Source organism: Eriocheir sinensis, chromosome 3 (assembly GCF_024679095.1).
Source record: "Eriocheir sinensis breed Jianghai 21 chromosome 3, ASM2467909v1, whole genome shotgun sequence".
NCBI lineage: Eukaryota > Metazoa > Arthropoda > Malacostraca > Decapoda > Varunidae > Eriocheir > Eriocheir sinensis.
Window position 1 is genome coordinate 10015765 of NC_066511.1, and position 22119 is coordinate 10037883.

At 44.6% G+C, this 22119-nt stretch overlaps 1 long non-coding RNA gene and 1 pseudogene across 2 annotated transcripts in view; one reads left to right on the forward strand and one right to left on the reverse strand.

Moving 5' to 3' along the window:
* The window catches only part of LOC127004887 (uncharacterized), a 142183-nt pseudogene that overhangs the window by 58565 nt on the left and 61499 nt on the right, over positions 1-22119 (forward strand).
* The window catches only part of LOC127004918 (uncharacterized), a 135876-nt gene that overhangs the window by 33769 nt on the left and 79988 nt on the right, over positions 1-22119 (reverse strand). The window contains exons 4-5 of one of the 2 annotated variants that reach the window (XR_007758109.1): positions 20868-21022; positions 1434-1533 (exon numbers count right to left, since the gene is read on the reverse strand). This is a non-coding gene — a long non-coding RNA (uncharacterized LOC127004918). The remainder of the gene's footprint in view (positions 1-1433; positions 1534-20867; positions 21023-22119) is intronic. The other variant, XR_007758108.1, reaches the window with a different exon arrangement.

The following is a 22119-nucleotide window of genomic DNA, read 5'->3' on the forward strand; positions in this document are numbered from 1 at the left end:
AGAAGGAGGAAGAGGAGAAAAAAGAAGGAGGAGGAGAAGGAAAGGGAGGAGATGGAGGAGGAGGAAGAAGAGGGAGGAGAAGGAGGAAGAAATGAAGAACAAAATGAAAAACAAGAAGAAAACGATGATGATGAATGTGAAATGAAGAGGAGGGAGGAAGAGGAAGAGGAGGAGGAGGAGAAGGAAGAATTATGAAGTGAAAGGCTTATTAGTGATGGAATAACGTAATTTTTAGTTTCTTTGTGTAGTTCATTGTTGACTCTTTGAATTAGACACAATGGGATGATTACTGTGGCCTTTTGTATTCTTGATATGATGCAGTTTATATACCTTGAGTCCCCTGATTGGGCTCCCTTACCTCATTCACTTGTCACAGCAGTAGCTAAACACACCTCGTAACCTATTTCTCTTTTTCTCTTTCATATCTTTTACTTTATCCTTCCATGTCTTTTTATTCTTCATTTTCTTTGTCACACTTCACTCGTTTCTCTTCTCGTTCCTTCCCTCACCCCTCTTTCTCTCCCCTTCTTTTCTTTCCTCGTTCGTTACCTCTTCCCTCCAACTCTCTTCCTCCTTTTTTCTCCTCCTCCCTCCCTTTCTCATCCTTTCTTTTCTCTTCTCATCTCTTTCCTCCTCCCTCCCTCTCTCTTCCTTCTCTTATATCCGTTTCCCTTTCCTCCTTCCTCCCTCTCTCTTCCTTTCTTTTCTCTCCTCAACCCTTTCCTCTATCCTCCCTCTCTCTTCCTTCTCTTCTCTCCGTTTCCCTTTCCTCCTCCCTCCCTCTCTCTTCCCTTCTCTTATCTCCTCGTCTTTTTCCACTAACTTCCCTCTCCCTCTCTCTTCCTTTTCTCTATTCCTCTCTTTTCTCTCTTATTTTTCCCTTTTTTCTTTTCCCTTGACGCTTGCCGACTTGCGTTTCCTTGGTCAACTCTTGGTTTCGGGTATGGCCAGAGGCTAAACTATACGAGCTCAAGAGTCAGTGTGGTTAACCTTTCTTAGGGCTGAGCTGCTTCGGGGGCAAGAGATTGTTTTGTGGACGGAAGTGGGAACGAGGGACCCCCATTGAAGCGCAGACGGCAATTTTCCAGTCAGTGAGTGGCAGAAGATTGCTTGAGTGCTATCCATCAGGCGTAGCGAAGAGTGCAGCTTTGGACAAGTGAGGAATCGGTGGTCAGGAAGAGCCTTAAAAAAAAAGCTACTATATATATCTAACTACCTACCTATACCTACTTACCTACCTACCTACCTACCTACCTACTTTTTTTTTTGAGGAGACAGTGCAAGGGCGTAAAAAAAAAAGAAAACAATAATGAAAAAAAAGCCTACCATCTATCTGTCTATCTACCAATCTATCTGTCTATTTACACACACACACACACACACACACACACACACACACACACACACACACACACACAGTCCCGTCCACTCACCGGCGGGGCAGCAGGGTCGGGAGCGTGGGCCGATTGTTCCGGGAAGTGTCTCGCCTTGGTGCAGGTGGGCGGCGGTCTTCCCCTCGGGCACACTGATGTCCTGGTGGTGACGGCGAAGAAAACAGTTTGCTTTAGTTATACACTTTATCATAAACCAATGGCAAAGAAATTTAAACCACACACACACACACACACACACACACACACACACACACACACACACACACACACACACACACACACACACACACACACACACACACACACACACACACACACACTCTCGCGCACATGAGTGTATGATAGGAAAAGATGTGTCCATTATTAAGGCGTGACGGGAAGGAGGATGAGGAGGGAACGTCTTGGCGAGGAAGGAAAAAGGTTTGGCGAGTGAACAATTCCAGACAGTAAAGAACACAGAGAGGAGGAGAAGGAAGAGGAGGAGAAGGAGGAGGAGGAGAAGAAAAGGGAGGAGGAGGAGGAGGAGGGGGAGGAGGAGGAGAGAAAGACACTTCGACTGGAAACTGGAGGAAACAAGCTTTTGGTGGGACTGAAGATTTCCGCCATCACTGATGACAAGGAAAAGGAGGAGGAGAAGGAGAAAGAGGAAGAGAAGGAGGAGGAGGAGGAGGAGGAGGAGGAGGAGAATAAATATGAAAAGATGAGGGAAAATAAATGGACGGAGATGATAATGATGATAATGACGACGATTGTGATATTAATAGTGATAGAGAAATGCAATTCATACATACATATGTGTGTGTGTGTGTGTGTGTGTGTGTGTGTGTGTGTGTGTGTGTGTGTGTGTGTGTGTGTGTGTGTGTGTGTGTGTGTGTGTGTGTGTGTGTGTGTGTGTGTGTAAATTAATAGCAAAAAAGTATGAAGTAGAAGAAAATGTTTACAGAACAAAAAAATAAACGGAAGTAAAGAAAATGCTATAAAGAGAGACGGATGATTACCGGAACTGACTGATTTGTAGTTCCCAGGAGACGCACGATCACATTCCATTCCCTTGTTTGCTCCACAGTACCGTACCCCCTACACCCCCACACCGCTAATACAAATCATGCCACATCCTCACCTGTATACCTACGTACCAGCCACACTCGTCCCATCACCACTGGTATACATAATGCAACACCGCCACCTACATGTACACACCACCGTCAGTACAGACAAGCCTCACCACCAATAGTATAATCATCACCACTTGCCCTCCACCACCACCACCATCATTACTTCATCGCCACCACATACACATATATAAGCCTACCCGTACACCCTTTTCATCACCATCACCAACTCCACTCCGATACCAGAACCACCACATTTACTTTAACAACGCAGCTAGCATTACCACCACCATGCACCACCACCACCACCGCCAAAGCAACAGTCACCACCCCCGAGCACTATGCATCACCACCACCAATACCACCATCACCACCACCGCCACCATCCCGTCAGCCAAGAGAATCATCCATCATCAATTCTCTCTCCTTAATCCTTTACCATCACCATGAACAACAACAGCAACAAAAACAACATCATCATCATCAATAAAAAAAAAAAACAAGAAAGAGAAACCAAACTACACCACAACAACCATCAATACCACTCTGCAATCTGCTTTCCCTAAACACACACACACACACACACACACACACACATCACACGCATCACACATCACTACATGCACATTCCTACACACACCTCCATTAATTAGCCCACCAGCACCACCACCTTCACTGCATCCCGGTTACTGAAGTGGATGTTGCAATGGTGGTGGTGGTGGTGGTGGTGTGAGGCTCTACAAATAACAAAGCTTCTACACGAGGATCAAGGCACTGCACGTAGCCGGCCACTGTCAAGGACACGCATGGACACCTGAGGGGACTGAGGGATGACGGGTGAGGTGGAGAAGGTGGGGAGGTACGAGGGGAGGAGGATAGGAAGGTTGGAGGGATGGAAGGTGGTAAGGTATGTGGGAAGGTAACAGGGACGATAAAAGGGAAGGAAGGAGGGAGGGAAGGAATGAAGGTGGGAAGGTAAAGGGGAAGGAAGGAGGGAAGGAAGGTGGGAAGGTAAGAGTGACGGATGGAAGGGAGGAAGGTTGAAAGATGGAAAGGTGGGAGGGAAGGAAGATAGGAAGGTAGGAATACATAGGAATACATAGGAAGAACAGACACCAGAAGACCTATCGGCCTATGGCGAGGGTGTCTGTTTACTACCGCTACTACTAGTAATCTACGTGTGGTAGGATGGGACAGAAAAGATGAAGGCTCCTCGCCACCCACCTCTCCCTCCGGCAACGTGCCGGCAGGAAATAGTTAGAAGAGAAGAAAGGGCCATGGAAATTTTACAGTAAAAAGAGAAATAAGAGGAAATTACTACCCTTAGCTTACATTACTGGTAACCTAAGCTGTGGGGGAAAACTACTTCATTACATAAGAACATAAGAACATAGAAATACAGGTAGACTGGAAGAGGACGAGTGGCCTACACAGGGCAGCCCCAGAATCCCCCCTAATACCCACGATGGGTGAGGTGTAGTTTCAGGGGCACAGGTGGAGGCTTGATCCTCGTTTTACCGGCGGTACTAGGCACGCACCAGTAACCTGTCACCTTACTGCACCCACACCTCACTCTACCTGTCATGCGGACATTAACTGTTGCTTTACTCTATTGTTGACTTTCGCTACTTGCAATCTAGGTTGTGGGGCAGAATTATATGAATATAGGTTGAGGTCTTGCTGCAATCTGTCTGAAAACATGCGAAAAAGGGTCAGTATAATCTTATATCCCTGAAGTACTTATCCAAAGAAGACTTAAAGCTATTGATACTCTGTGCGCTAACTACTGACGGTGGGAGTCTATTCCAGTGATCGACGACTCTGTTATTGAAAAAACTTCTGCGCACCAATGTGTTACATCGATTTCCCTTTAACTTCATACCGTTGCTGCGTGTTCTTGTGTTGGTGTCTCTCTGAAATAGACTATCTGGGTTAATGTTGTCGAATCCATTAAGGATTTTGAACACTTTAACTAAGTCTCCTCTTATCCTTCGCTTTTTTAGGGAAAACATATCTAAACGCTTTAAACGCTCGCCATATGGCAAGTTTCGGAGCGCTGGAATTTGTTTGGTTGCTCTTCGCTGTATCTTTTCTAGCAAAACTTGATCTTTGATATAGTTCGGTGACCAGAACTGAACGGCGTATTCTAGGTGTGGTCTTACAAATGCTAAATATAATCTCTTCATAAGTTCGGGTGATTTATAATCAAATTTTATTGAGATTAATCCGAACATCATATTGGCTTTTTTACTCGCTGCAGAACATTGATCACTCATTTTAAGAGTGTTACTGATAATGACACCAAGATCTTTTTCTTGTTTTACTTCGCTGAGCTCATGTCCTTGAATCTGATATTTAAAGTTAGGATTTTTTTCACCTATGTGCATTACTTTACATTTATCTACGTTAAAACTCATTTGCCATTTTTCGCTCCAGTCGGCAAGTCTTATTAAGTCTGATTGAATGTTTTCGCAACTTTGACTGTTCATTACCGTACCTCCTAATTTGGTGTCGTCGGCGAATTTGGCTACTTTTGATAGGATATCAGTTTCTAAGTCGTTCACGTAAATTATGAATAGTGTTGGCCCCAGGACCGAACCTTGGGGCACGCCACTGGTGACGGGTTGCCAATCCGATGCTACACCATTAAGAACTACACGCTGTTCTCTGTCGGTGAGCCAGTCATGAATCCACGCACATAGATGGTCGTTAATACCGTGGGAACGCAGTTTTGAAATAAGCCTAACGTGAGGAACTTTATCAAACGCTTTCTGAAAATCTAGGTAAATTACGTCATATGGGCTTCGGGCGTCCCAACATGTATAAACATCGTTGAAAAAGGTTAATAGGTTGATAAGGCAAGACCGATTACTACGAAATCCATGCTGACTATCAGTTATCAAATCATTTGTTTCAAGGAAAGTGATCATTTTACCCCTGATTATTTTTTCGAATAGTTTAATTAGGACAGACGTAAGGCTGATAGGACGATAATTACTGGCTTGTTTTTTGTCTCCTTTTTTAATGATCGGGGTAATATTGGTCTTTTTCCACTCGAGAGGCACACTGGCCTGTGTTAATGACTTGTTGAATATTAATGTTATGGGTAATTTTAGATGTTGACTACATTCTCTCAACACGCGAGGACATAAATTATCGGGGCCCGGAGATTTATTTGGATCTCTTCTTTGCAGGTACGCACGCACTTCGCTGATATCAATTTAGGTCAATGCAAGCTTATGTTCTTCAGGCCCTTGAAAATTTTTCTTCGGGGCTGGAATTGATGTCATGTTCTCTTTTGTAAATACACTACTAAAGGCTGAATTTAGGACCGACGCCATGTCTTATCATCACTAATCGTATTGCCACTTAATAGTAGTGGGCCGATATTATTTTTAACAGTGTTTTTGTTTCTTATGTAACTGAAAAATAACCTTGGACTTTTCTTGGCATCAAGGCAGTAGGAATGAAGGAAGGAAGGTGAGAAAATAGGAGAGGGAAGGAAGGTGGGAGAGAACGAAGAAAGGATGGAAGGATGGAGCTGTTTATGAAGTATCTGTCAAGAGAGTTTTATTTTCTCGGTATTGGATGTTGGAGAGTTTGACGTTGTGTGTGTGTGTGTATGTGTGTGTGTGTGTGTGTGTGTGTGTGTGTGTGTGTGTGTGTGTGTGTGTGTGTGTGTGTGTGTGTGTGTGTGTGTGTGTGTGTGTGTGTGTGTGTGTGTGTGTGTGTGTGTGTGTGTGTGTGTGTGTGTGTGTGTGTGTGTGTGTGTGTGTGTGTGTGTGTGTGTGTGTGTGTGTGTGTGTGTGTGTGTGTCGTGGCCTGGCGCAATTAAGCCATACAAGGTGCAGCCGACATAATGGCCTGCGTGTAATGATCGTGATAACTCTTGAAGCCCCATGCGTCAACATGACCCACGCTTCTTCCCCTCCTCGCTTGACGGGGTGAGGCGTTCAACAGGCAACTCACTTACAAAGGACGGCTGAAGTAAATTCTTCAAATTTTTTTACGATATTTTCATTTTGTGACGGGAAGAGAAGGCAGTGCACCGGCTAAATGGAGAAAAAAATAATAATGATAATAAAAATAATAGTAATAATATGAGCGTGACGTTTTGCTCCCTTGTCCAAAAGTAACCGCCGATCTAGGGTGAAAGGAAGCAGGTAATGCTCTGAGATGAAGTGGCCACGCTTGTACACTCGCCACACACCGCCTCGCCTCGTGCTGTGTAGAAGAAAACAGAATTCCAATCATGAAGCTGCTGAATGTCCAAACACGGAATTTTTGTTTCATTACTGTTTCCCGATAAGTGTAAATCTAGAAACGAAAACATGGATGCGTATAAACAGTATAACTCACTATATTCCTTAAAATTATTAAATCTTTAGTTCGTACACGGTAAGAAATCTAGATGTACTCAAGTTCTGTTGGGCAAGTTTAAATAGCAACTGCAGTCAAGTAAATTTTCAATGTATGTTAACACGGGGAATTATATACTAACATTCTGTTGATGATAAAAGTCGACAATGATCGTGGTGAACTATCTGATGTGGGAGCAGCGGCGTGGCTGAAGTGATATACGATTCCACAAATATTTGGGGCGAGAGCTTTTGTGAGGGGGAGGCTGTACTGGGGCGAGGACGCGAGATTGCACCGGGTGAGGTGGTGTGATGCATCGGCGGGGCGATTGCAGCAACACCCGGAGGAGGTTCGTAGACGGGAGGCTGTGTTAGATAAATGATGCAATAGCGACGACCGTTGTAGGAACACCGTGTATGCCATAACCGTGTGTGTGTGTGTGTGTGTGTGTGTGTGTGTGTGTGTGTGTGTGTGTGTGTGTGTGTGTAGTTCCGGATTCCAGGTAATCTAAGCGATAATGATCCCATGAACCGGAGGCCGAGGCGGACATACGGGCGTCTTCCCTGTTGATGGCGTAGAGGAGTGAGACCCTTGAGGCGGTGAGCTGCGGCAATGGCCTTCAAACAGTGACCTCGGGGTAGTGGTGGTAGTAGTAGTAGTAGTAGTAGTAGTAGTAGTAGTAGTAGTAGTAGTAGTAGTACTGTTTGTTATTGTTGTTGTTGTTGGTGGTGGTGGTGATGAGGTGGGAGCGGTTATAATGGTTTAGCACCTAGTTTCATTAAGGCCTCGGTGTGGTCGTGTTGGTGGTTAGCGCTACACATTTCAACAGGTGGTGGTGGTGGTGGTGGCGGCGCCTAATGTGTTGTTTAAGCAAGGTGTTGTGGTGATGGTGGAGGTATAATGGTATGAGCAGGTGTTGTTGTTGTTACTGTCTGGTGGTGATGTTAAAGACGTCGGGTGCATGCTTCGTGTGCGCGTGTGTGTGTGTGTGTGTGTGTGTGTGTGTGTGTGTGTGTGTGTCAGTCTGCCTGTCTTTGTGAATTTCCGCGCTGCAATAACTCAAAACTCGGAGCACAGGACTTGAAAACATGATCCAGTTTGCTCTTTCCACCACCCATGCCCTTGCACCACCCTCTAGTGAGTCTAGTCCCTTGCACCCTCCCGTCCAGCCTCTCGTTCCATCCCTGCCTCGCGACGCCACGCCTTGTCACGCCTTGCTCAGGTCTGCCACGCCCTTACCCGCCCTGCCACGCCGTTCATACATAGACCCGCTTTGTTACACTTCATAATCCTCACACACACACACACACACACACACACACACACACACACACACATACCTCCTGTTTTTGGTAATGGCAGTTGCCCGCAGAAGATTTACGTAATATAAATAGTTCTACGACTCTCTCTCTCTCTCTCTCTCTCTCTCTCTCTCTCTCTCTCTCTCTCTCTCTCTCTCTCTGCACCCGAGTACCTGTTTCGCCAATGTGATGCAATTAACGATCACAAATACCATCGCGGCGAGTATACTTGTCCCCGCTGATAGCAGACCGATAAAGCAGGTTAAGAAACAGAGAGCCGAGGAGGAGAAGGAGGGAGAGGGGCACAGGGGGAGTGGGAGGAGGGAGGGAGTCAATGAATTATGTCCTGTGTGGCTGTGTTTGGTTTTGTGTATGTAATTGTACTGTTCTGTTTATGTACGACCACCTGTTTGTTGGGTTTGTCTGTTCTCTCTCTCTCTCTCTCTCTCTCTCTCTCTCTCTCTCTCTCTCTCTCTCTCTCTCTCTCTCTCTCTCTCAAAGACAAAAACAAACCTATATTTCGATTTTGACACATTGGCAATCGAATTTTGTGTTGTCGTCTGTCTGGGATTTTTTTTTCTTGGCAGTGAATTGTCAGAAAGAGACACATAAGTTTAATAATGAAGACAACTATCTGTCAGCCGTGGATTCAAGTCATAATGGTATCGGCAAGGCAGCGTCCGTACCTCTTACTGTAAAAACTGGAGTGCAAAGCTTAAAGGTTAGACTCGCCGGAACGAAATGTTGTTTTACTTTCTTATATTATAATAACTTTCACTCCAGCTTCGGGTTTTCACGTCTGAGGCGGCGGCTCTGCGGGAAGAAAACTCTCTATCAACTGTCTCCCTCCTGTCAAAGATAACCGAAGGCGTGAGAGTTAAGGTGGAGAGGGCGAGAGGTCAGAACGAGTGTGTGAGAAACTAGAAATAATGTTTTAGCTTAGAGTATATAAAGAAAGAGTCTTGAATACATGCCTCGGTTGGGGGTAATATTCTTCTCGTAATATGTCAGTGTGTGTGTGAGAATTTGAAAGATATTAGGTATTATTTTATCGTCCGTGAAAATAGTCTCCATTCTTTTTTGGTGTGCGTGTGTCTGGTTCAGCGTGGAAAGTATAACATCAAACGAATATTATTTTGTTTTCGGAAGTATAGTTCTATCATTTTTTTTGCACCTGCCTGTCTGTGTCTGTCTGTCTGTCTGTCTGTCGTCTCTCTCTCTCTCTACATATATATATATATATATATATATATATATATATATATATATATATATATATATATATATATTTATTTATTTATTTATTTATTTATATCTTCCCTCTCTCGTTTTTAGGGACCGGAAAATTGAGGTGGTGTACACTGGAGGGTTTCTCTTTCTCCGGGAAGCAAGAAGTGAGACGAGCTATGTGATCAATTATCAGGCGGACACGACAGCCTGAGCGAGCTTGCACTGCGGGTACTATTGGGGGAGAAGAAAGGAACAGGGATGAATGACTCGATATTCTCACACAGAGAGACGGATAAAACTCGATATTATTGTGCTAATATAAGAGAGACTCGATGTTAGACCCCAATTACCGAAACACAGAATGCAAAAGAGTTAGAAGAATCGTTACAGAGCAGCGGACAGTGACAGTGATTTGAAAGAAGAAAGAGAATGAGTCGATATTCTTGTAATACGACGGGAGAGATTCGAAGTTAGACCCCAATTATCGAAAAACAGAATGTATAGGAGTTAGAAGAATCGTTACAGAGCAGCGGACAGTAACATAATGACTGGGAAGAGGAAACAGAGATGAATGAGTCAGTATTTTTAAGCAGTGCGACGGAAGAGGCTTGATGTCAGACACCGACTGAGGAAGAACAGAATGTACACCAGATAAAGGTATCGTCACAGGGCAGCGGACAGTGACTTCGCGATTTGAAAGAAGAAACAGATGAATGAATCGATAATCTTGCAGTTATGGAAGGAACTCGAGGTTAGACCCCGATCAACAAAGGTCAGAATGTATACGAGTTAAAGGAATCGTCACAGAGCCGCGGACAGTGACTTGGAAGTTAGGGTAAAGGATACTGTTTAAAAAGGCTTGATAACGTTAGAATACGGCAGAGCCGCAGAAAGAACTTAAAATTTGACACAAGTTATCGGAGAACAGGTCGTAGACGAGTTAGAGAAGTCAATATAAGGCTGCCGGGACACTCAGTTAGGGAGAAGAAAGACACACGTAAAAGGATGCCCTATTATTATTTGAGTGCAGCGGAATGAAAAAGTTAAATCTTGTTCACGATTTTCAAGAGGAGAGTATCAGGACACCTCTCCACCCGATATTGACCTCTCTTTGGCCTCTCGTTCCTTTTTTGTTGCTGTTTTTGTTTTTTGCCTTTGAGCTGCCTCCTTTGCTGTAAAAAAAAAGATTGGAATGTATGCGAGTTTAAGGTCATATTCTTAAACATTTTGGCGCCGAAGCACACCCATTTGGCAAGGCTTTCGTAGAAATTTTGGGCCTTTCCAGACGTCGTTTCATGAGTCAGGTAATAGTTTGACAACGCGTCTGTCTTGAACCTAAAAACTCTTTACAACCCGATTAATCTCTTTCAGCCTTTGGAAATAGCTGATGTGAGAGGCGGAAGCGTCTGAGAATACCGATTTAAGGAACCACCGTAATGGCCTCTGAGGTCGACATCGCGAATAAAAAAGAAGTAGAGTCTCGTTAGGTGTGTCATTAGGCGGTGCGTCGTTACCTTATCCTATCGATTCTGAATAACTCTGACATCTGACTACATTCCTTCTCACCAGTCCCAATCTATAGTTCTGTATGACTCCAGATGTGAGATGTAAGCTCTATTACGCTGGGCTGTCCGGTAATTATTCTTCCTATGGTATAGTTTCGATATTTGACACTTCAACACCACGCGGAGTCATTCAGTATTTCCCTGGTTGATGGTGCCATCTGTACAACCCTTCGCTGTCTTAATCGCTGGAAAGGAAAGGACACTTCCGACTCCGTGGACTGGCGCCGGAGCGTGCTAGCATCGTTACGGGTGACGTCGCTACCTTTTCCAAACCTTTTCATATTGTACGCATGGTTAGTTTCAACACATGACTACCTTTCCACACTCCTCCCAAACAGCATCTGCTTGACCTTAGCGGTGCAGTCTAACTGAACTTTTTTAAGAACACCTTATACTTGTATACCATGACGAGTAGTCCGGTGGGAACAGTGTTCTTTTGTGTTAAAGGAATTGCATGGCCTTACACGTACAACCCTTTGGAAATACTTTTTCCTCTTCAAAGACGCCGCTAAGTTCCTGGTGCTGGTAGCTGTCCGTTGCAGTTTGTCAAGACAACCGGCAAGTCCTTGCGTCCAGTGGCTCGTTGCCAAGCTGCCTCGGGAAAATAAGGAAACCATCTGAGTCTGCGACGATAACTCGGCGAGGAGGAGCCTGCGACGTGACGGCCCGGACGACAGGGACTGATGAGCCAGATTATATCACAACCCCTGAACGTCTGGCCGGGAGATAAGGCCATTTTTATAGTGTTGTTGTTTACTAATAAAATAACGAACAAACTGCTTAATAAGATGTTACTGTAAACAAAAACAGATACTTTAACTAATATTCTTGACGCGACAACCTCTGATACACAAACACATGAATATTTTGATAGAAAGGAGTGAATGTGGATAAAAATGTTTTCCAGAGACCCTAGAACACGTATACCTGTGTAAAAATGTCATCAAAAGGTGACGCCGAGCACCATTTTCGCTTCACTTGTTCTGCGTCTCCTTCACTGGTCCAAGTAAACATTTTCTTTCAACATCATCACACCTCTAGACTGCTATACAAATGTCTTTCAGTCGCAGAGTTGCTTTACAATGTGACGCTAATAATGATTCGCCATCCATCTTTGCATCTCCTTCCCACGCAACGCAAAACATTCGATTCTCCTCCTTCAGACCGTCACTCTGCACCGCAACCAACAACTAACTCATCCTCACACGCAAAGTTAGTCCAGAAAGTGATGCTGAACACCTCCCTCCATTCTTCATTCTTCGCCTGTCTTTGCCAGTCATAGCACATCATTTGCTCTGTTTCAGCATAATGCTTTACACTGCTTAAACTAACACTTAGGTTCAAAGTTAGTCTAAAATGCAAAGCTTGCCATTTTGTATTTATTCTTTACATGTCACTATCCGTCAACGTACATAATTTTCTTACATTCAGCATATCGCTGTGCACTGCTTCAAATAACCCAGACGTAAAGTTAGCCACCTAAAATGTTCTGCTCGCCACCATTCTTTACTCATCACCACATATCTTTATCAGTCAATACACATCTTTTTCTTCCTTCCAATGTATCGTAGTAAGCTGCTTCAACTAACACTCAGATTCGAAGTTGGTCGAAAATGTAAAGCTGACCATTTTATTCTTTCCTTACAAGTCTTTACCAGTCAATGCAAAATTTCCTTCCTTTCAACGTATCCCTGTAGAGGCGGCTTAAAAAGCAATGGGTGTTCGATACTTTTTTGGACAACTGTACAGAGCTTCAACTAACTAAACTGGCCACCATTCTTCACTCGCCCCGTGTGTCTTCCTCGCCATATTTCTTCTCCCAACAACTCTTTTTACACGGCAATAGATCGATCCTCAGACGCAAAATCAGTCTCATCATCCCTCGGTGTGTGTTTTTAGTCTCCGTTACCTGCCTCGCTACCTTCCCCTCCTCGCACCTGCCCGAAGACCGGTACAAGTGTACACACATTCCTCCCCCCCGACCTCTGCTCCCCTGATGACGGCGGCCCCTTGTTACAAATGACTGCTTCAAAATATATAAAAAAGGTAACTAAAAAAAAGAAAGTGTGATGAGCATTCTTCCGCGTCGAGGCAGATCAGAGGCCATTTGCATTTGGGGAGTTTTTTTTATTTATCTATTTTTTTACTTTCTCGTTCCAAGGGTCAGGGGGTCGGGGGCTTCTTTCCACATATGTTTTCAGACTTTTTTTCCAAATTACTTTACTTATTTTTACTATTATAAGAGACGAAACCTCAACACACACACACACACACACACACACACACACACACACACACACACACACACACACACACATACACACATACCGTTCCTATAGTACTACCTGCCTCTCGATAATGCAAATTCCTCGCGATATTCAACCTTGCAAACAGTACTTGGCGAGGGACCGTTAACACCCACACTTCATACTGGAGGAGGAGGAGGAGGAGGGGGAGGAGCGAGGAGGAGGTGGAGGAGGAGGAGCATGGATACACCTCGCGTCAAGTCATTACCTCCACATTCCACGTCAATTGCCAAGGTGTCGGTACTGTGGTGGTGTGTGTCGCCTTTCACCGCCTGCTTTCCCTCTACTCCATCTCCTTCCTTCTCTCCTTCCTTCCTTCCCTCCTTCCCTCCCTCCCTGCCGCAGCGATAACAACCACCAGGCTCCTGCGCTTCTTTCTCTCTCTCTTCTTCTACTTCCGGTGTAACATTTTTTTGAGGGAGAGAAGTCAGGAGGAAGAAAGTTTTGGGTGGTGGTGGTGGAAGGCTTACACTGCGTTATGGCTCCTGCTCGTCTTCTTTTTCTGCTTCCTCTTCTTTTCCCTCTTCTTCTTTTTCCTCTTCTTTTTGCTCTTCTCCCTCTTCTTCTTCCTCTTCTCCTTCGTTCTTCTTTTTCTTTCTTCTTTTTGTCTTTTTTTCCTTTTCGTTCTTCATTTTCTTTTTTTCGTCTTTTTTCTCTTCTCTTTCTATCTTCTTTTTCTTTTTCTTTCTTCTTTTTCTCCCTTCTTTTTCTTCTTTTCTTCTTTTTTCTTTTTCTTTTCTTTTATTTTCTTCTTCTTCTTCCTCTTCCTCCTCCTGTACTTGAAGAATAACAGTAAAAAAAAAGAAACGTGAATTTGGCCAGCATAAAATTTAAAACATTCTCACATGAACTACGAAGCGAGCATATTGTGTTACTTAAAAGATGTTTAATGATAAATCTTTTCGTTCGTTTTTTTCACTTTAATTCAAATCACAAGAGACGGACATACTTAAGAATCGTGTTCAGTATATCGCGGTTCTAGGTTATGACCGGTTCGAATTTAAATTGACTCCCATTAAAATAATCCGGTGCCTTAAAACTCGCTTAAAGAAGTCGAGGTTTAAAAAAAATATAATATAATAAGTTGGTGGATAAAATATTATGACTGAGGAACCACAAATGAGCCACACAGCCATTTATTTCACACTTGAGGCGAGCGCACACACACACACACACACACACACACAGACAGACTTCCGCTATACAAACAAATAAACAAGAACACAAACCTACATACTCGTTCATAATAGCATGCACATAAGGTCTCCTACTTACAGAGAACAAAAACATGGACGCAACAAGAGTGCAAAATCAAACACATACTGGAGAGCGAGACAACGAGGGCATGTGTAAAAGGAATAGCCAGTGCGTGTGATTCAGCGGTCTTCATTCCTTCAGCTATTATAAGTGTACTCGTGTGTCAGTATTTCAATAGCCCGGTAGCAGCGACGGGGCAAATATGTGGCTTTACAGTATACCAGCGACGGGCCACATTCTTGCCCTGACATAAACCCCCAAAATAGAGGATACATAAACTGATCACAAATGCATTAATACATATAATATACTAATGGTTGGCGTGAGTGATGATTTTTTCTCATTAATTCGCTTAGAGGGGTCTTTAAGAAAAATTATCACCGCAGCTACTGGGTTAGGATTAGTATATGAGGTGGTTGGAGAATGAGATTGAGTGAAGGCATATAGCAAGGAGCAGGAGCAGTACGTAGCGGGCTTTTATTTCATTATTATTTTTTTTATTTTTTACGCCCTTGCACTGTCTCCTTTGCTGTAAAAAAAAAAAAAAAAAAAGTAAAGGCAAAGCAGGTCAGACATTTACTTTGGTTCAGCGGACCCCACTCGTGTTTCGTTGTTTTTAGGAGCGGTATAATTTGCGTTTGATTGAGTTAACGTTGTGTGTAACAAGGCCAGATGATGTGTCAGCGAACTTCATTCCTTCACCCGTTAGGTATGTAGTACTAACACTGCACTCGCCTTGCTCTGGTACCCGAGTCGTCCGCTACTTTTAAAACTGTTTGTCTAAAGTGATCCGCCAACCTGTAAGTAAGTAGCTGTTTATATAAAGGGTGAGCCAACTAATTGTATGGGTCCGTGGATTTCACCTTGTCCTTTAGGTTTACTAGCGGTGCAATGTTATTTGAATTGTTTGTGGAGTACGCGAATCGCCCGCTACCTTTACAGCTGTCTGTCTAAAGTGATCGGGAAACCTGTAAGTGTTTATATAAGGGTCAGCCAAATAATAGCATGGGTCCGCGGCATGGAGGTAATAAGGGACTTCACTTCGTCCTCCGTTAGGTGTACTGGCGGAGCAATGTTTCTGGAATTCTTTGCGCTGCACCCGAGTCGTCCGATGCTTTACGAATGTCTGTCCAGTGATCGGGAAACCTGCAAGTAAGTGTTTGTATGGAGGGCCAGCAAACTAATATATGGTCCGCGGACTCCACTTCTTCTTCCGTTAGGTGTACTGGCGGCGCGATGGTTTTGGGATTATTCGCGGCACACCCGAGTCGCCCGCTACTTTACGACTGTTTGTCCAAAGTGGAGCACTTATACTCGTCGCCGCCGCCGCCACCATCGCCACAATCACCGTCGCATCCGCCCCCGAGCACCATTACCGCCCGTCCTGCAGCTGGCGGCCTCCGAGGGTCCTTTCGTCGTTACAACAGGTTACGGAGCGAGGCGAATTAACGGCATCGCAGCGGGACAGGAAGCAAGAAAAGGAACATGTCCCTCTTGGTGGTCGAAATATAGTTGTCTGAGTCTTCAACGCTTGGACGTCTTGAGTGACTGATGATGCAGGGGGGGATACATGGTTATTTTTCTAGACTGTGTCTGTTTGTATCTGTTTGTCATCTCTCTCTCTCTCTCTCTCTCTCTCTCTCTCTCTCTCTCCCCCGGACGTAAAACAATCATACTTTATTACTCGTATAGAAAGCTGTATTATATCTTTGGGGGTGTGGTGGTGACAACACGAAGAACAGGGGAAGGAAGGGAAGACCCGACTCTGGACTAGGGCAGCAATATGTCATAAATATCAAAGAGGCCTAAAAGTCTAGCTGTGGCAACTGAAAATGCCTTGGCTACTGCTCTGGTGGTTGGGCGCTCGAACTTTGGTCACTAATGAGAAAACGTTGTAATCTCTTGTAACCCTTGACCTTAGTTTTTATATCTAAGCCTAGTGGAAAGCTGCTACTCAAGGCGCAAACACCAGTCTTGTGGAACTCCGCTGCTCGCCGAGACACGCCTGATAAGCCCTGACACACTTTTCCTCCACCGCAATGTTGGTTCTTTCTCTGCTCCGGAACCGCCAGCGTGCCTTCATGCTTGGAAGACACAAAGCTGTCAGCATCTTTTCCTCGCCACTTACGTTGACCACATTCCGTTCGCCGCGCTACACCGGGCACGAGGCTCCGTTATATACACTATTGAAATTACACTTGCAAATATTCGTGATGAAAGTTTTTTCGGTACAACCACAAATATTTTCCTCGTTTTTTTCGTCACGCCACGGATGAGATACACGAGCCTTTCAGACACAAACAAAAGTGTATACCGAGCAAGCTGGTCCGTAACTGGCATAGGAAAGGCTCATTTACCCGACATACACCAATGATGCTCGACAAGGCAATAAGTCACGTATCGAATGGTGATCAAATAACGCGTGCATAAAACAACGGATGTTATTGGAAAACGCGTGTTCGTCGAGTCACCTCATTCAATAACACGCTAACTTTCTGTGGACAAAACCGACAAGCTTAATCCGTTCCCCCAGAAGACGAATAACCTGCAGAGCTCCCGTCACCCAGATACTCTGCAGGGAAACTGGTCGTAAAAGTCCTCAGTAATGGTTCTTGTTGTGGCTGGAAAGTGTTGGCAGCAATTTTCACAGCCGATGACGCCTAATCAAATGTTGCTGTAAAGTTTCAGAGTTTCAGAGAGAGATTGCGACAGAGAAAGGGGAACAGAAAGAAACCCATTGCGTTCCGTCCTAAATACAATAAATACAGTAGATTAAAGAAAATAGCGCCGGCACTTGTTTCTCCGTGAGAGGTGTGAAGTAATTCCGGGCACCACGACCGGGGATTATCCTGTTCATTGTTCCTTTCTTTCCTTTCGCCAATGCGTGAGTAACCTTGAGGCTGACGGAAAAGGAGGAAACAAGAAGGATGGAAAACGACCTTGCCCCGCGTATCCCGAGGAAGTGGCTGGCGCCCCGCACCTGCACACACCTTACTATGAAAATATTATTCAACTAGGAAGCCATAAAGGTATTATTCGACGTCTTTGCATTAGCAGCGCACAGGAAAACACTCGTTTAGAAGTATTACGAAAGTTTATTTCCTTGTGAGGGGGATCAGCTTCCTGGATTTAATTACATAATTACTGTAATTAGCTACAATATGTTTAAAACTGAAGTGCGGCGCGTGACGTAAGGATTGTACTAATGCGAAGGACGAGTCTTGGGGCCACGACCCAGGGGTGGCGGGGTGTGCGGGCGGCGGGGCGGCCTTGACGTACGTAGGACGCCGCCGCCCCAGCAATCACGAGGCGGGGCGGAGCTCACCGCGACCCATGGAGGCCGCGACCCTTCCTCCCGCGAGGTGGCAGCTCCATCTTTCCAGGGACTGAAACGTTTTGGCGAGCACTTGGCTACAACAGCCTTCGACTACGATTTCTTATATTCTTAACGTGATGCTGAATAAAAGACGTCACATGTTAATAAACCCGATTTTTTTTTATACATATTGGCCTATTGCGCCTGTAGGCTGTAGGCTTTCCTGGTGGATACTAATGGTCGGCCCAGCCCGTTCTGGCGCAGGCAAGTGTTTCTTGTGGCGCCAAATTGCTTGGCTCATGCTGCCCTCCGGAGCTCATCTCTGAGCCTCTCTTTAGAGAGGTTATCTTGAGTTATTTAGAGTTATCTAGAGTCCGGGTAACTAGGTGGTCTTCAGGGCGGCATATGGCGGTGACTGAAAAATCCCTGCTATGTGGCTAGCAGGACTCGAACCCGCGTCCTCGCTGCGCCGGCACGTTAACCACTCAGCCACCGCTGTATTATCGTTAAGTTTTATTTTATACGTAATGAAAATATTGCTCTTCATCAATCCATATCATAACGTTCCTGCTATTAAAGTAATCGACGGAAGGAATAATAAAGTACTGGGATTGGTAAAGCTCCTGTGCCTTTCCTGTGAATGGAATGCGATTTAATTAATTTTAACAACCGGCGGATCACACCTGAGCTCAGCGCAGTGACCTTGAAGCTGCGAGAGGGTGATGTCCAGGTGTGACGCTTCATTCCTTACCATAAAAGGCGTGAGGCCAAGTGATAAAAGCAAGTGAAAAAAAACTTATCGTAATTTCTTTCCATAGCCATTTCTCCTTCTGGTCCATTAGGAGACTAAATATTTATCGCTTGAAACGTTTTTTCTCCCAAAACGGCACATAGAAAATACTTTAATGCCACTAAATTACAAGAGAACTTCTAATTACATAATACTGGTACCAACAACAACAACAACAACAACAACAACAACAACAACAACAACAACAACAACAATAATAATAATAATAATAATAATGATAATAACAATAATAATAATAACAATAATAATGAAACAGTAAACAGTAGAAAACTCGTAACCCCAAAACACGTGAGAGGCGAGAAAGTTGGAGGACGGAAGGTAAATCACCGTCACCACAACCACCACCCGCCGCTTGCTACAGGTCTGAACATATGTCGGCCACACCTCGCCGAGCCGCCCTCCCCGGCCCAGACACATGACTCTGGAGGGAGGGAGCGTTTCGTCTCGTCCTCTCCAGGCATCGTTCACGCCCTAATAAGTCGTAAACATCGGCTGTGGGTGGGAGGGAGAGGGGCAGACAGCCAGCCTCCACAAACAGCAGTCGGCTCGTGGATGGTCGCCGCAACAGCTCCATTGCTGCACTATGTGGCGTCGTTACTCATCGCCGCGCTGAGTGTTGTGGTAATGATCGGTATCCTCAGACGCTTCCCCCTCTCGCATCACATCTATTTCCAAAGGTCGAAGAGGAAATTAATCTGGTTCTAATCAGTGTTTTTTAGGTTCATCGTACAGAAGAAGGGTCATATTACCATTAAAAAAGGAAATTAATCTAGTTCTAATCAGTATTTTTAAAGGTTCATCGTACAGAAAAAGGGTCATATTACCATTAGGGTCATAAAAGTACCCCTGGAAATGCCCGTAACTCCTACGAAAGCCTTGTAAAATGTGTGTGCTTAGGCTTAGAAATGTGGATATGACCCAGTCTCGCTGCGTCGGAGCGTCGGGGGAAACTGCGGTGGCGGCGGCGAGATGAAAGTTTGATAATGGGGATCGACGGTGTGGTTTGAATGGAGGAATTACCCGGGAATTACTCGGTCTCGTAAAGTGAAATTAAGCTGAATGACGACTGTAATTGTGTGTAAGTTTGAAACAACAATGACTGCTGAAGCTAAATCACATATTAACGCAGTCAGGTTTGAAACAAATTATATTCTTTCATGAACCGGCCGGGAAGTGAATCGAATAAAAGGATGAAGTGGGGTTCATTTTTACTCCTGAGAGATTATGATTAAGCTTTCTTTCTTTCCTGTTACATGAAACAATGACGTATATGATGCTAACGTAATAAAAGGATATGGTTTCGTGGACGAGGAATTAGTTCGAATAACAGGACTGAGTGAGGTTCATTTCGTTCTCGACAAATTGTAAAAAGCCTTAAATTTGTTCAGGCTAAAAAAAAAAATGATGCAATCTGAACCCAAAAAACATTGCCTCCACTTTTTGATTCCTCCGACCATTGAGACGAGTGGCGTGAATGGTGAACGAGTGGCCGATTCAAGCCGCCACTCCTCCGCCAGACTCTCACTTCAAGGTTAATGAAGAGAAGAGCGCCAGCAGAGTATGACGAACAGATTTCTGCCGCGAGTGAGTCATCCATAGCTCATAAAGTAACTCGAACAACATGACTGTGAATAGACTGTCGTATCTTGAGGGAAATCAGACAGCAGATAACTCATTTTACGAGTACTTTAACGCCACTACTACTCGTTCCGTGCCATTCATAGCCCACAGAATAAAACGGACGGCGTGGCTGGGAGCAGACTGTCGTATCTTATGGAGAAGTAAGCAGCTTAGTAGAATTATTACACATTTTACGGGTAGTTTAACGCCGCCACCACTCGCTCTGCCATTCATAGCTCACAGAATAAAACAAATGGCTTGACTATATAGGAAGCAGACAACCGATTAAGATAAATTTAATGAGTCTACTTTAACGCCACCAAAAATCGTTCTAAGTCATTCATAACTTACAAAATAAAGCCCATAACATAACGTGGTGATAGATCAACATATCTTCAGCTAGCACAAGCATTCAACAGATTACAATGGTAACACAGGCTGTCATTTTCACACCGTTCCTTAATGGTTACAGATCGAAGCGAGTGGAGGTTGCAGGAGTGTTACAGCAAGCCGAACATTTTGAAGCATGCATGAGAAACACTTATTCTGCGGTCACTTCATGATATAACTGTATAATGGAGACGCAATGGACTAACCTCTTTATAAGCGTAGTAGAGATCTTCGGGCCACCAGACAGCAAAAGGACTAACTGTATACAAGCAAGGTATGGGCGCCGCATCAGACCACCCCTGTCACCTACGCCGCCGCCGCCACCGCCTCCACCATGCTCCGGAACTGCTCCATTTGCCTCCTAAAACAATAGTCAGTCAGTGGCTTTCGAGGGCAGACGGGGAGTTGGGGGAGTTGATTTCTGGGTGTTTCGTTTGTTCCTTTTTCTATCGTTGTTTGGTTCGTGTTGATATTGTTGGGGTAAAGTTTGATTGATTAATTTTGTTTTACGTTTCCTTCTGTTTGTTTGGGTGATTGTGTGTTTGCTCGGTTCGTGCGTGTTTGTCTTTTCTTTTATCTGTGTATCAATAGATCTCTCTCTCTCTCTCTCTCTCTCTCCAAAAGATTAAGAATAACATAAGCGCACAGTCGAAAAGATCTATCTTGGTAAAGTTGGGGACCGAGATTCGAACTCGGACCCGCGGATGTAACTAGGCACGTTAACCACTGCACCATTGGGGTTTTGGCCTTAACTTTATTGCGCCAGGAGTGAACTGAAAGCTGTCTTTACTGGGCGTCATTCAAGAACCTGACGAATTTCCTTTCTTGAGGGGCTATTACACTGGGCAAATTTTCCGTGGATCTTCAATCATAAAATCGTCGATTTTTCCCTACATGGACATACTACCGTCGTCTTCCAATTTTCACAACAACAAGTATGGCTGACGCCTGACGCCCCTGTTTGCACCCCCGTTTTCACTCAAAGTGTTACTCAACTTATACGAGCAACGCAAAAATAAAAGAATGTGGAGGCGGCAATGGCTTGCAGGAAGCGATGAGGGCTGTGAAGTGATGCAGCTGTTGCAAGAACTACGTCTAGAAGACGAAGAAGGCATGTCCAGTATTTTCTCAATTAAAGTGACCTCGGAGGCCTTGGTCCAGGCAACAACACTCATAGCTGAGCGAATGTATAGGGGCAGTAGGGTGTAACTTCTTCCTCTTCTTCATGTTTCTTGTTAATGCTGATGATGATGATTATGAATACTGTCGTCCTTCGGTGAAATCTACCGTAGCTACGGAAGATCGTGGACACGTCAGAAAACCACGGAAATGAGAACCACGCCAGCGGAAATCGTGGTTTGACTGAAGATCCACGGAAAATTTGCCCAGTGTAATGGCCCCTTTACCCTCTCTTCCCTTCCCCCCTATCCCCTCCTCTTTCCCAGTCCCCCTCTCTTT